Source organism: Somniosus microcephalus, chromosome 1 (assembly GCF_052327205.1).
Source record: "Somniosus microcephalus isolate GS21.2 chromosome 1, FLI_Smic_1.0, whole genome shotgun sequence".
In the NCBI taxonomy this organism is placed as follows: Eukaryota; Metazoa; Chordata; class Chondrichthyes; order Squaliformes; family Somniosidae; genus Somniosus; species Somniosus microcephalus.
Genome location: NC_140987.1, coordinates 363,001,242 through 363,016,889, shown reverse-complemented (window position 1 = coordinate 363,016,889; position 15,648 = coordinate 363,001,242). Strand labels below are relative to the sequence as shown.

The following is a 15,648-nucleotide window of genomic DNA, read 5'->3' as shown; positions in this document are numbered from 1 at the left end:
GCGTTACCCACATGTTGCACTTTGTGCGATCTAAAAAATCTCCCATTTTCTACGGAAGATGTGAAAAGAACTTGCTCCACCTGTAGAATCTGTGTGGAATTAAAACTGCAATTCTTCCGTCCGTCGGATGGCTCACTCATACACGCTATGCAGCCCATGCAGCGACTCAGCATTGACTTTAAAGGGCCATTGCCTTCCTCAATGTGAAACACCTACTTACTTACTATGGTGGACGAGTATTCACGCTTTCCCTTTGCTTTCCCCTGTCCCAATATGCTTACTTCCACAGTGATCAAATGCCTCGATCAAGTCTTTTCCCTTTGCGGTACGGCCAATTTCATCCACTCTGATCGGGGTCCCTCCTTCATGTCAAGCGAACTCAAAAGTTATCTTTCCCAACGTGGAATCGCCACAAGTATAACGACACCATATCATCCCATCGGTAATGGACAGGTTGAGGGATACAACGCTATCATTTGAAATGCTGTTCGTCTTGCACTGAGGTCACGCAACCTACCAGACCAGCAGTGGGAAACTATGCTCCTTGACGCGTCTCTTCTTTCTACGTCCACCAATGTCACTCCTCACGAGCGATTCTTCAGGTTCCAGCATCGCTCCACTCATGGGACGTCCCTAATGTCATGGTTGGTAGCTCCCGGCCCCGTGCTGCACCGGAGATTTGTCCGATCTTCCAAAAACGAGCCCCACGTCGATGAGGTGGAACTAACGGACGTTAATCCCACATACGCGCACGTGCAGTACCCTGATGGCCGGGAGTCCACCGTTTCACTCTGAGATCTGGCTCCCTGTCCAACCAGTCCCACGGACCCAACTGGTAGAGGAACCCATGGTAATGATGCCGACGCTCTGCGCTCCTTTGAGGATGACGCCCTACGGGGGACATCAAGGGATCTGCCGGCTACTCCACCAGATCAACTCGGGGAGCCGAGCGTTTCCCAGGGGATGGCCACCCGAAGCCAGGACGCCGGTCAATCCCTGGCTACCAAACAAGATGACGCCAGCTCTGCGCCTGTGGGGACCCGGAGTCACGATCTTCCCAGTCTTCCACAGGTCGATCAAGGCGACACGGGCTCTGTTGATCTACCAATACGGACCAAGTGATCCAGGGACCAAGGAGATGTGCCTTCCAGCCACAAGCGAAGATCTAAAAGACTGCAGCTATTCGTGGTCCGTCTAATCCACTAGAAGGAAGTCATCGTACTTTCAAAACTTTCAGGCGGAAAGAATGTCATGAATCTTATCATGACTCATGAAGTAACACTGGGCAGCCAGCTGGTGGCACCATCCAAGGAGTATAAATACACGGGCGTGGGCCCAGCTTGCTCAGGATGTTTCTGTAACCAGGAACTAGTGATTGTAACTAGAAATCTCATGGTTTTGAAACAGTTGATTAATGCCTTGTTTTATACTCAAACCAAGTGCTCAGTAGTCTTTTTACATCAGTGCCATTTTGTGTTGAATCTTGAATTATAATGATATGTTGATATAATGATATTGGCAGGATAGGCGCACCAACGTCAGTGTTCTTGCTCAGGCCAACATCCCCAGCATCGAAGCTTTGACCACGGTCAATCAGCTCCGATGGACGGGTCACATTGTCCGCATGCCCGATACGAGACTCCCAAAACAAGCGCTCTACTCGGAGCTCCGGCACAGCAAGAGAGCCCCAGGTGGGCAGAGGAAATGCTTCAAGGACACCCTCAAAAGCCTCCTTGAAAAAGTGTAACATCCCCATCGACATTTGGGAATCCCTGGCCCAAGACTGCACAAAATGGAGGAGAAGCATCCGGGAAGGCGCCGAACACCTCGACTCTCTTTGCCGGGAGCAAGCGGAAGCCAAGCGCAAACAGCGGAAGGAGCGCACGTCAACCCAAGCACCCCACCCACCCGCCCCTTCAACCACCGTCTGCCCCACCTGTGACAGAGACTGTAGGTCCCGCATTGGACTCATCAGTCACCTGTGAACTCATTTTTAATGTGGAAGCAAGTCATCCTCGGTTCCGAGGGACTGCCTAATATGAAGAAGAATGATATGTTTTGTTACGTAAATTGAAAGGGATACATAGTGATACTGCCTAGAATCAATGAAGTTTCCCATCCATAGCTCCGTCTCCTGGTGTTGGCCAGTTGTCCTGTGAGCCTGACGACTGTGTGCAGTTTTCTTAATGTAATTAAATATTTAAGACATTCATCCAAGTACTTCTTCCATAGGGAGGTTGTATTCAATAGCTTCAATGGTTCCTCGGGTTGGCAGGCAGGAAAGATTGATGTTTGGTCCTGAAGGTGTTTGGTCCCCTTTTGAATACCTTGTCCACTCTGATCTATTTCTGTTCAGTAAACCATGCTTTTCTCTGTCTATTCAATTAGCTACCACTTTCTTCAAATTTGGGCTGTCAGTATTGCTGTGCAGTAATCTGTATTGATCTGACTTATTAAGCTGATTCAGTTAAATATATTATTGCAACAATGTTCTGAATTGTTGACTTAATTTGCCATTGGTGGTAAATTACCATTGGGAAAAGTGGACAATACCATTCTTATGGATCAATATTTGTACATAGTTATTGCCAAAACTGTGTTACTGCCTGTGTTATTACAACAATTTCTCTTAAAGGAGCCATTTTATATGAAAACTAATATGTAAAATTACTGGTCCAAAACAGCCTGCATTAGAAAGAAAGAGAGATTTGCATTTATATAGTACCTTTCACGACCACCGGACGTCCCAAAGCGCTTTTACAGCCAATGAAGTACTTTTGAAGTGTAGTCACTGTTGTAATGTGGGAAACGCAGCAGCCAATTTGCGCACAGCAAAGTCCCACAAACAGCAATGTGATAATTGTTGAGTCTGAGTGTCCCAGATATGCTTATTCTAAATCACTGGACACAGACAACAAGAATAACTTAAACAGGTCTTTACTAATCGAAGGTCAGGGCTGAACTGCTTAGCAAATTACTACACAGAGTTCATATACCGGTGTGGTCACCACCGGTACTACAATATACAGTAGCCAAGAGAAAGTAGTCCATCTCTTAAGGTGGTACAGGTTACATACACCACAATTCCTCCCTTTTTAGCTTAACAGTGTACATCCCAATTTAAACATAACATGGATAACATATATACAACTTCATGCAAAACTGTTCAAAGATTCAGTCTCTGAGGAGGCCTCCTGATCCGAGTTGGATAACGCCTTTCAGGGGTCTCTGATTCTCGTTGCTGGGGTGACTCATCTAGTTGATCTCTTATGGATTGGACATCATCAGGTACATTGGCGTCTGAGGTAGATGCTTCAGGTTCACTAACTTCTTCCACTGGTGTCGCTGTCGTAGTCATGGGTTCGACCCTTGTTCTCGATTCTACAAGTTGGTCAGCATGACGTCGTATTACGTTTTCACCAATATCCACCGTGTACATCAGGGGTCCTTGTCTGGCACGAATTGTTCCAGATTGCCATTTCTCATTCTTATAGTCCCGGGCTAACACTGGTTGTCCTATTTCGAAACTCCGAGTGGTCTTGTTATTTATATACTGGAACTGTTTGTTTTCGACTTCCCTCCGCACATTTAGTTTTAACAAGTCCAACCTGGACCGCAACCTCCTGTTATAGAACATCGTGGCAGGGCTTTGATTTGTCACTGCATGAGTGGCGTTTAGGTATGCCATTAGGAAATTGTCCACCTTGTGTTGTAGTGGAATCTGGTCTTCGCTCATGGCCTTTATCGCCTTTTTGAACGTTTGTACAAATCTCTCGGCCAACCCATTTGTAGCCAGATGATATGGGGCAGAGGTATAATGTTTCACCCCATTCTTCTTCATGAATTTCTGGAATTCTTCTGACACGAACTGCGGTCCGTTGTCTGAACATATTTGTTCTGGCAATCCATTTCTTGCGAATATCATTCTTAGAACTGCGATCGTCTTTTCCGAGGTAGTGGTCGCCATCTTAATCACTTCTGGCCATTTAGAATGTGCGTCTACCGCAATTAAAAACATGGAGTCCATGAATGGACCTGCGAAGTCAATGTGTACACGTTGCCATGGGGTTGAAGGCCATTCCCATGGATGCAGCGGTGCAATTGGAGGTGCATTTTGAACTTTTTGGCACCCTGAGCAGCTTTTAGTCAGATCCTCTATTTGTTGGTTGATCCCTGGCCACCACACATAAGCCCTAGCAAGGCTTTTCATCTTGACTCCCCCCAGATGACCTTCATGCAGTTCCTTTAGAACTCTCTCCCTTAATTTAGGAGGAATAATCACCCTTGTTCCATACATCAATGTTCCTTGACAGACGGACAGCTGTTCTCGTCTGGCTGAGAATGCCGGTAACAGTGGTTCACCATGAGCTGGCCATCCCTTCACTGTCAATTCGTAGACCTGAGACAGTGTCGGGTCGTTCCTGGTTTCTCTCTCAATACTTGCATTGGTGACTGGTAAACATTCGATGATGGTCGAGTGAAATAACTCAACAGGGTCAACTGTCGGTGCCTCTTCCGCTGTAGGTAGTGGCAGGCGCGACAGCCCATCAGCATTACCATGTTGCTTTGTACCTTTGAATTCAATCTGATATTGATGTGCCCCTAGGAAAAGGGACCATCTCTGGAGCCTCTGCGCTGTCATCACTGAAACATCCTTCTTAGGGTTAAAAATGGAAACCAACGGCTGGTGGTCTGTCAGCAGCGTAAACTTTTGCCCTTGCAGGTAATGATTAAATTTTTTTACTCCCCACACAAGGCTGAGAGCCTCCCTATCTAGCTGAGCATAGTTGCGCTCAGCGGAGGTCAATGATCTGGATGCGAACGCGACTGGTCTTTCCAAGCCATTTGGCAACTTATGTGAGAGCACTGCCCCAATACCATATGGAGAAGCATCACAAGCTAAACGAATAGGCAGCGTTGGGTTAAAGTGAGCCAACACCTCCTTAGAGATGATGAATGCCTTGCTTTTGTGAAAGGCCCGCTTACAGTCCTCGCTCCACTTCCATGGCACTCCCTTCTGCAAAAGAGCATTCAGCGGGTGTAGCACCGTGGATAAATTTGGCAGAAACTTATGGTAATAGTTAATCAACCCTAGGAACGACCTCAACTGGGATACATTTTCCGGAGCGGGAGCCTTCACAACAGCTTTGATCTTGTCAGATGACTTGTGAAGCCCCTCCTGGTCAATGACGTGACCACAGTACGAGATTTGCTTCTGAAAGAACTCACATTTCTGGCGATTAACTCGAAGTCCATATTCTTTCAATCTGGTCAGCACCTGTTCCAAATTTGTAAGGTGTTCCTCATCATCATCTCCTGTAATCAGAATGTCGTCCAGGTAGCATTGTGTGCCTGGAATTCCCTGTAATACCTGCTCCATGGCCCTTTGCCAAATCGCTGGAGCCGATGCCACTCCAAAAACCAGTCTATTATACCGATATAAGCCCTTATGCGTGTTGATCGTGAGATACTGGCGTGACGCTTCATCAACTTCCATCTGTAAGTACGCCTGCGCCAGGTCTATCTTGGTGAAGTGTTTCCCACCAGACAATGAAGCGAAGATATCCTCAATCCGTGGAAGCGGATATTGCACCGTGTGAAGCACCGGATTAACAGTGATCTTGAAATCGCCACAGATGCGAATCTTCCCCGGTTCCCCCGGCTTGTTACTCGATGAACGCTTCATGACGGGAACAATGGGCGTAGCCCATTCACTCCAGTCCACCTTTGACAGTACTCCGGAATGTTCTAGTCCCTCCAGCTCAGCTTCCACAGCAGGTCGTATTGCATAAGGTACCGGTCTAGCTTTGAAAAATTTCGGGTTTGCATGTTCTTCAACCTTGATGTTTGCCGTAATTCCTTTCAGTGTTCCCAGTCCCTGCTGGAACACCTCTTTAGCATCATCCAATATTCTGGACAGTCGTTTAGGTTTGACATCGTCCTTTTTACCGGAATCTACAGTTAGTGCTTTTAAGGAATGCCAGTCCATATTTATTCTCCTGATCCATTCCCGTCCCAGTAGTGGTGGACCTCCCTCAGGTAACACATATAAGTCCATTCCTCGGCTTTCTTTACCCTTGTGGACCACCTTTACCTTTATCTTTCCGATGGGGTATACTCTTTGCCCCGTGTATGTTTTCAATACAATCTCCGTATCCCTTAGGGGAATGTGTGGAAATAACCTTTTGTAATCTTGCTTATTCATGACCGTCAATGCCGATCCAGTGTCCAATTCCATCTTCACTTGGACTCCTGCTATCTGAAGTGTGACCCAGATAGTTTGGTGGTCTGCTGTGTTACCCACATTATGTATTCTTAGACAACCCAGTTCCTTACTGCTGGAGTCTGAATCCGTCTTCTGTTCATCCGAACTGTTCTCTGTCACCTTGTGTGCCTTTTTGCACTTTTCCTGCGGTGACTTTTTGTTGCTGGTCTTCTTTCCTGACCGGCATACTTTAGCTATGTGACCTAGCCTGCCACATTTTCTGCATTCCTGATTTTTGAACCAGCACTGGTTCTGATCGTGCGTTGTCCTTCCGCAACGATAACACTTTACTGCACCCAATGCCATTCGATTGGTGCTGAGTTCTGATGACCTTAGCTGCATTTCCGCGGTGCCTCTTGCTGCGGCCTCGTGCGATGCTGCAATGGTGGCAGCTTTATCAAACGTAAGGTCCTTTTCCTCTAGCAGTCGCTTTTGAGTTCCTTCTTTTAGTAATCCACACACAAATTTATCTCTCAGAGCGTCTGCTAGTCCTGTACCAAACTGACAGTACTTTGATAGCTTGCGCAGTTCAATTAAGAATTCAGCGTTGCTTTCCTCTTTCGGCTGCGTTCTTCTGTAAAATTTAAATCGTTCCGCTATCAGCAGCGACGTGGGGTTTAAATGTTCTTGCAGGATATTAACAATGTTCGCGAAAGTCTGGTCCGCCGGTTTATCTGGTGTTACAAGGTGCCTCAATAACCCGTACGTCTTCGCACCCATTGAGTTTAATAAGGTTATTGCTTTCTTATCATCTGGTACCTCATTTGCTGTACAATAAACTCCAATGCGTTCTACATACGTGGCCCAATCTTCAACATCGCTATCAAAAGCAGTGATGTTACCGTGTTTAGGCATCCTTGAGAGTTTCTTTAAATATTTTATTTTCCCAAAATGGCGGCTTCCCGCGCTTGTCTTCTTCCCCCGCCTACTAAAATGGCAGCTTCCCGCGCTTGGCGGCTTTTCCCGCGCTTGTCTTCTTCCCCCGCCGACTACAATGGCGGCTTCCCGCGCTGTTGCCGTTCTCGCCTCCCAGCGGTTCTTAATTTCCCCGACACTGCTTTTGTTCCCCCGTGCTTCTCGTGGGCATTAACGCTTCCCTTGTTGTTGCGCCTCTCAGCCCCGATTGCAGCCCGGCCCTTTACACCGGCTGCGGTCGAGTTCTCCGTGGTTCTCGTGGCATTAACGCTGCACTTGTCGCTGCGCCTCTCGGCTCCGATTGCAGCCCGGCCCTTTACACCAGCTGCGGTCGAGTTCTCCGCCCTTTTTCCTCCGGTTTCCCTCCCCTTCTCCACTGACAACGCGGCCGACTTTCTGCCCGTGTCGTTAGATCGGCTTACCCACCACCGTGGTAGAAGGATGATCACTGCCTGTTGCTGATGGAGGACTTCGTGGTCAGTAATTTCAACCCGGTTTCTCGATGCCTCCCGTGCGATGCGGTGCTCCGCAGGCTGATGAGGGCGGATGCCTCTTCTCGACGCCCGTTCTGAGGACGAAGCTGCCTTGGATGCAAAACTGCCGCAGGGTAAGATCAGACTCGTCGCCACTGTTGAGTCTGAGTGTCCCAGATATGCTTATTCTAAATCACTGGACACAGACAACAAGAATAACTTAAACAGGTCTTTACTAATCGAAGGTCAGGGCTGAACTGCTTAGCAAATTACTACACAGAGTTTATATACCGGTGTGGTCACCACCGGTACTACAATATACAGTAGCCAAGAGAAAGTAGTCCATCTCTTAAGGTAGTCTCTTCAGGTGGTACAGGTTACATACACCACAATAATGACCAGATAATCTGTTTTTGGTTATGTTTATTGGGGGAGAAGTATTGGCCAGGACACCGGGGATAACTCCGCTACTCTTCTTCAAAATAGTGCCATGGGATCTTCTATGTCCACCTGAGAGAGCAGACGGGGCCTCGGTTTAACGTCTCATCCGAAAGACGGCACCTCTGAAAGTACAGTACTCCCTCAGCACTGCACTGGAGTGTCAGCCTAGCTTTATGTGCTCATGTCCCTGGAGTGGGACTTGAGCACATTTGATAAAAGTACAGGAAACTCTTTGGTATCCGGCACTGACGTGTTGCCGGTTGATCAAAAATTCCGGATGACGGAGAGGGTTATCTACCGAGGCTATTTTTAACAAAGAAAAATAAAAAAAATCAAGAAATGTGCAGTATACAGTAATTGGGTACTCACCTACAGAATGTTGTGTTAAATGGATGGTGGAAGATGCTTGATTAAGTACAGTACTGCCAGTTGAGTGTAATGCAATGCAATGACTACCAGCAATGTGGGAGACACACAGTACCCCTGTAAAATGGCAGATCAGAAGAGACTACCGGCAGCGCAGGAGAGTCAGACTCCTGTTACACAGGGATATTGAGGTGTTTCGACTTCAGACAGCGCCAAGAAGCCGAGTAGTAGCAGTTTGGAGAACTATCCCCACTGACTAACTCGGCCACCGTGGGAGACTCGGACACATTGCCGGTTATTGAGGTGTTGTTATCGGAGTGAGAATTTTGCCGGATAATAGAGAATTCTGGATATTTAGGTGCCGTTTAAACGAGAGTTTCCTGTAATAATGGCCTATCTTGTGCTTGCTTTCTTACAGACTGCTAACCATCACTTCATCCAAACCCCAACCATAACACCTGAAAGCAGGGAGCAATAGCTGATCTGATAGCTCAGTTAGTAAAGCCAGTACCTAGCCTGTAACTATACCACATAAACCAGGAAGGACACAACCTCATTCCATCGTCTGGGTTGGCTTGGTTGATTTCAGCTAGAGTGATGGGAGGGATGGTATCATTGGCTTCAGTGCCCTTGGATTTGGGAGGGGAGATAATTGCTAGGGTTGTTGTCCATGGAAAGTGCATTTGTGTGGATGTTGTGTAAGGACAGGATTTGGCTCAGGTGTGATGTCCTGCTATGGACATCGTCTACACTCAAAGTGCTGGCTCAGGTATAATAGCCACACGGATGAGGTAATGGAAGGCTATCAGTGCCCCTGGAGCTGTACCCTGGCCTGCCTCCATGCCTACAGGAGAGGAGGATGGGAATACATTTAACCAAAGTACAGAGTGAGGAAAGGCAATTTTCTCTATTGAGCTCACTCTTTTCATCAGCAATGTACAATTTATTCTATGATGGAGTCTACCCCATCTGTTTAATTTCATGAGGGCAGGTTCAGCAGAAATACTTTCCAAAGATAATCGAGCAAAACTCCAGAATATGTATGCATCTCCACTGTTGGCCAAGGGACCACAGAGTGACTTCAAGTAGAACAAAGACAACTGTCAATTTCCACTCTTGCATATCTTCTAATGAGGCAATCACCCTATCTCAATTAACTCCACCAGCACTGAATCTTCAGTAAAAGCACTGAGCTATTTCATCCCCTCACCCCCCCCCCCCCCCCGCCCCCGGTGACCTTTTCTTCTAAAAGTTCACTTGTTAGCAGAATTCTCAAGAATTTGTACTGGGTAGCTAATGATGTTTCACACCAGCTCATGCAGAAACTCACCCACATAATTTAACTTGTTAGCTAAAATTTCACCATTGACACTTCATTTTTTCTTCCTGTGCACTCAAATCTTCCTTCTTTGCGTAGTCCCCAGATGGCACTGCATTAAAAGTTTGGAATATACTGAATACATAATGATAGACTTTTTCACTGAGCAGGGCTTTTTTCCAATATTCGTGATTGTCCTATCTCGTTAATGTGGAAAAATGGTATAATCTTGTACATCTTAGGCCATATTTATAGTCGCAGTTTTCCTTTCCTTCCCAATGGAGAATCACATTTTTGGATCTGCCTAGCCAGCAAAGAGCCATTTGTTTGAGGTCAGCCAAGGTAGCCTCAGCTAGCACCCTTCCACTGAAAATCCCTTCGATCCGCAGACTTTCTGATCCTGGATACCAATCTGGAGGCATCCGGGCTGGGAAATGTCAGTGTTGCCCAACAGCTGAGTACACAGCAGTACCTAATGAGTACTGAATTATTCTGGGTTGGGTACTTTCCAAGGATGGGAAATTATGCCTGTGGATTTCCCGACTGTGCTGCTCGCTGAGTTTCCTGTAGCTCGTGTCAGCTGTGATGCTCCCTGCTGAGAGGAGAGTCCAAATGATGGGCCTCCATGGAGAGAGAAATGACAGTAGCTATAGGTATGTTATATGGTGGTCCATTTTTTTCACATTACTTGGATCAGGGAGGGACAGAGGTACCTTAAAACTGGAAGTACTCCCTCTTGAACTTTCCTTCTTTAATTCACTTAACTCACAGAATATTGCAAACTAAATGTTCGAAAACATTGCATGAAAATCTTCTGTAAATTTCAGTCGTAATGTACAGCCTTAAATGCCATTAAATGATGGGAAGTCTGTTCAGAAAGCTGCAAAGGAAACTAAGCAGTAAAAAGGGTAATAAGAGATGCAGGATTTGATTTGCTTTATTCAAGTTAACCGTGTTACTGTTAAACCCAGATGAGATCTTTCAAAGTGCATCTTTTCTTTTCTGCAGTCATCCAAAAACAATTCTGTCAATCCTCATTCATTATTACCAGAAAGCAGCAGTACAGAAATGACGAGGAGAATAAGACATTTATTAATTCACAGTATTCTTAGGATAAGGTCTACACGGCCACAAGTAATTCACCCACAAGTTAAGTTGGAGGAATGGTGCATTTTGTAGGGGGAAAGTGATCGAAAATGTAGAAGGGAAAAATATAAGCATGTTAAAGTAGCCATTGGATTAATTTTTAATAAACCTGTAACATAAACATAGGGCTGAGATGACATCAGCTTCTGGATCTTTCCTGGTGCATTTTACATTGTTATCTGAATCCTGAAAATGTGGTCATTACTCTATCCAAACCATTTTTTAATAGTACATTATGACCTACAAATTGGGCTGTGTAGTGCCTGTTTTTCAGGCTATATGTGGCCTCCTAAGTTCACAAAATGGCGGGCTCCCACTTCCGACCAGAATATTGGGTAAGGACTGTAGTGTCCGTGTATCAATAACACACGGACTGCAGGAGAACGGTAATAACAGGTGTTTACTGAACAGAGAGTATGCTGGAACTGAAAGTACAGAAGCCTGCTACAGCTTTATATACAGGTGTGGTCACTGCCGGTACTACAGTATAAAAGCAGTTCTCTCTTAAAGGTACATACACAACAAGGACAAACAAGGGGCGTCCCTTACCCACGCCTGTAGCAGGTGTTAGTCCCTTTGTACATGCAACTAAGCCCAATAGCTGCTTGAGGTCCCCGCTGCAAGATTGGTTTGCCCTGAGTGCAGGTACTCGGGGAAAACAACTCTACAGAACGACTGCAACACAAAAGGTGAGTTACTTACCTCTGACAGTTGAGCTGGGAGGAGGAGTATTTCTCCAGACACTGCAGGGTTGCTGCTGATGTCACTGTTCCCACCCCGAGGCCGTCAATGCACCCCCGCCACAAGTCCTGTGATCCCTCCCCCCCACAAGTCCTGTGATCCCCCCCCCCACAAGTCTTGTGATCCCTCCCCCAAGGCCGTCAATGCTCCCCCCCACAAGTCCTGTGACCCCCCCCCCCGAGACCGTCAATCCCCCCGCACAAGTCCTGTGATGCCTCCCCTGAGGCTGCCAATCCCCCAAGTCCCGCTACACCCTGCTATCCTCCTCCCGAGGCCTATGATTTGCCTCCCAAAGGCCAGCATTACCTGTGGTCCACTGCAGCGCAGGCATATACCTGATCTTCATCCACTCCTCTTCCTTGGGCTCCTCCCGCATTGCTGTCTTCAGTCTAATAAGAACATAAGAATTAGGAGCAGGAGTAGCCCATATGGCCCCTTGAGCCTACTCTGCCATTCAATCAGATCATGGCTGATCTTTGACCTCAACTTCACTTTCCCACCCGATCCCCATATCCCTTGATTCCCCATGAGTCCAAAAGTCTGTCTATCTCAGCCTTGAATATACTCAACGACTCAGCATCTACAGCCCTTTGGGGTAGAGAATTGGCCTGTTTTTGTGTTGTACACTCGATTAGACGATGGGAAATAATTGAACTCGCGCAGATGGGGGAGCCAGGGTGTGAGGAAGAGGAAGGGGTAGAAGGAGAGATGATGGAGAGGGGATTGGGTGAGGGAGGGGGGAAGAGGAGGGGGGCAGTGGGGGAAAAGGATGGAAGATTCTCGGAAGGGAGGAGGGGATCAGCAATATTATCTCAGTGGGGAGAGTGGGTTAGCTACCCATCCCTTCACTAGTTCTGGATTATATTCTCAGCAGGGTTGTGATAAGCAGCCCTTTCCTTTACCAGTACCTGCGATCCTTCGCTCCAGGTTTGGATGGGGAGAGTATCACACCCTTTCACCAAGTAACCTTCTCATTGTGGTGTTGGGGTGAGTGGAAGTGGGGGGGGAGGCAGTGAGGTGATATGCAGCTTTGTCTACCTGTACAGGACGTCCTTCTCGGCAGTGGTGAAGAGGTGTCAATGGGGCACCTCCACTGGTCCTGGACACCTTTTTCAATGGGTGGATGACCTTGTCTGTCCCAAATTTATGTTTACTTCTCAAGTGAGGTGGGGGGAGGGGTTGAAGTGGCAGACGACTCGCTGAAGTCATGTTGAGGATCTTGCAGGCACCGATCTCCACAGGCCTAATGGGTTAAGGATGGGAATGACTATTGCCTAGTTATGGATGTTCCTGCAGCAGGCTTCTTATATTGGATGTCCAGTCTGTTCCAAATACTTGACTGAGAGGTTAGAAATCTTGTTCTTAGTGAAGATCAAAATTAATTATGAGCATTTACATTTTTATTACTTTGCTCCTCTTTGGGAAAGACTTAACTTTGGCTCAGAGAGTCTGTGATAAGGGAAAACTGATTCCTCGTTTTCAATCCAATGGCTTTGTTACAGAGATGGAGGTTAACACTCATCTAACGTGATGTGAATGGATTTCAAAACACTGCCAGTCACAGCGCCATCTTCAGGCATAACAGGCACTACTACAGGTAAGTGCTATCATGTTCACAATGGATTTTCACGTTGACAAAGCCTGACATATTTTTGATCCATGTTGAGATGGAATGTTATGACCTATACAGCAATTTTAATATATAATAGATTAGGAGAAGTTAATGATCACACCATTGCTATAAATGTCTGCCACGACAGTCTTCTGAACATGCTAGCAGCTGTTATGTCAAATAACATCAGAAATTCAAAGAGGTCTGCGGATCACACACCAGAAAGGGGCAGTAGTAATGAAAAACCATTGCTATATCGTTAGGAAATGACACAACCACTATATGTTCCTTCATCACCAGCGCATGCTGTAAAAATATCAATTTTTTCTACATTTATAAGGAAACTCACACTGTTTTCTGGGGACTGATTCTGTTCCAGCGCTGTCCCTTTTACAGAATCTCTCTTATCCTGCCCTTTTATCTTTCACCTCTTACTGTGTTCCTGCACATATAGATCTCATCAGCCATTACATCGTTCTCCCCCTGGACAGGTTACCAGAAAAATGACGCTGTAAATGCTAAAAGACATTTAATAAAATGGTACTTTATATTGCGTTTTGCTTGTTATTTATGATTTATGGCAAGAGTGCCATTTTCCACAGGATTATTTCTCCTTGCATTCTACTCCACGGCTTCATCAGAGGAAACCTGACGTGCCAGAAAGCTGATTCCCCAGTTGTGTGGTCTTTTGAACCAGCACATAAATCTCAAACAGAATGATTGGGGGGTGCTGTGGGAGGGGGGGTGGTGGGGTGCGAGGATATTGCACCTTGCTGCTGTAGCACAGATGCTCACCTGTATGTAAATATGCAAAGCCTTGTGTGCTCAGCATATCCCATTTGTGCAAGAGACGAATGACATTTTGCAATGTCACAAAAGTGAAGCAGACTGAGGGGAAATCAAAGTACCTGGAAGTAGTTCTTTCAGAAGAAGATGGTTTATCTCGATTCCTTGGAAACAAAGCAACCATATTTTTTTATAAACAACATCAGTGGTGCCTAACTCCATGTGGGGCTACATTATAAGAAATTATTTTTTTCCCTGGTACGATAGATAAATCATTTTGAGTTGGCTGGAATTTTCTTTAAGATTTTTTATATTTTATGAACATCAGTATTTGCTTATACTTGATGTATGTCAAAACAGTATTCATTACAAGCTGCTTATTCCCTCACCTACTTAACTGACCATGAAAAAAATGCCAGTCTCTTCCGAGGAAAGAAAGAAGTTTAAAGAAACGTACTTAATAAAAAAATAACAGATGGTTTGGTATGAATCAATGATATTTACGGGAATTTGGGCCCAAACCAATACACATCAACAGCAGACTACCGGTTATTCTATTTACAATGGGATATATTTTCCGATCGGAGGGTTCTCGCGTGCGGAAGCCCCCGATCTGGAAAAAAATCTACAGACTTACCTGAGGGCTCCCGAGGCGCAGATAGTTCTGATGCTGGGCCTCTCGAACTCCAAGTGCGCAGGGCCCACGTATCCCAGGGGCGCAGGCGGTTCGCAAGCATCCCTGGGATCACGTGGGCCATGGGGAGCCAATCAAAGAAGGGAATCTCCCTTCATACACTTGACAGATAGTCCTGTCAAATATATGAATGGAGATCACCCCCAAAAACACTTCAAAACATTAAATAAGTATTTTTTTAAAAATCACATTTTTAAAATTAGTTGAAATTACAATATTATTACATATTTTAAACAAAAATTTAATTTTTTGAAAAAAAGAATTAAAGTTTTTTACAGGGCTAAAAATAAACTTACCATTTTTTAAAAGTATTTTTAAATGAGTGAAATTTTTTAAAAACTTTTTTTCAACTCTTATCCTGGTAAAAGCAGGCCTTACACCTGCTTTTACCAGGCGTAAGATTTCTAAAGATTTTTTGCAGGCGGAGGGGCTCCAGAAAGCGGAACTATCCGCCCGCAGAGGCCCTTCTCCAGGGCAGGTGTCCAATCTGTCAAGAGCATTCTTGACAGATCGGAAATGCCGGTTTTCAGCGCATGCGCTGTGCATGCCTGAAACCGGCATTTCCGATGTCCCTATGGGTGTGTACACAGCCCGTACACACCTGTAGGGATCGGAATATCCGGCCCAATATATCTCTGTTAATGCCAGTTTCAATTTATCTGTTGAGAAGAAAAGTTAACAGTAATAACGACCATTAATAAAACTTGTAGACAATGCGTATATGTGACAATTAAATCTTGCACAGAATACAAGCTACGAAGTAACAATACTGTCATGATTGCTAACTTTAATCTGTCCGCCATACCTCCTTGATCATCAACCTATTCATTCCAGGAAGCACCCACTATGTAAGATGGGATGTTTTCCCCTTGCATTTCCTTTTTCTCCTGG

At 45.7% G+C, this 15,648-nt stretch overlaps 1 long non-coding RNA gene across 1 annotated transcript in view; it reads right to left on the bottom strand.

Annotated features, from left to right (window-relative positions):
- LOC147125001 (uncharacterized) overlaps positions 1-12,056 on the bottom strand; it is a 36,466-nt gene extending 24,410 nt beyond the window's left edge. The window contains exon 1 of the long non-coding RNA XR_015080985.1: positions 11,972-12,056. This is a non-coding gene — a long non-coding RNA (uncharacterized LOC147125001). The remainder of the gene's footprint in view (positions 1-11,971) is intronic.
- Between the last annotated feature and the right edge of the window lie 3,592 nt (positions 12,057-15,648).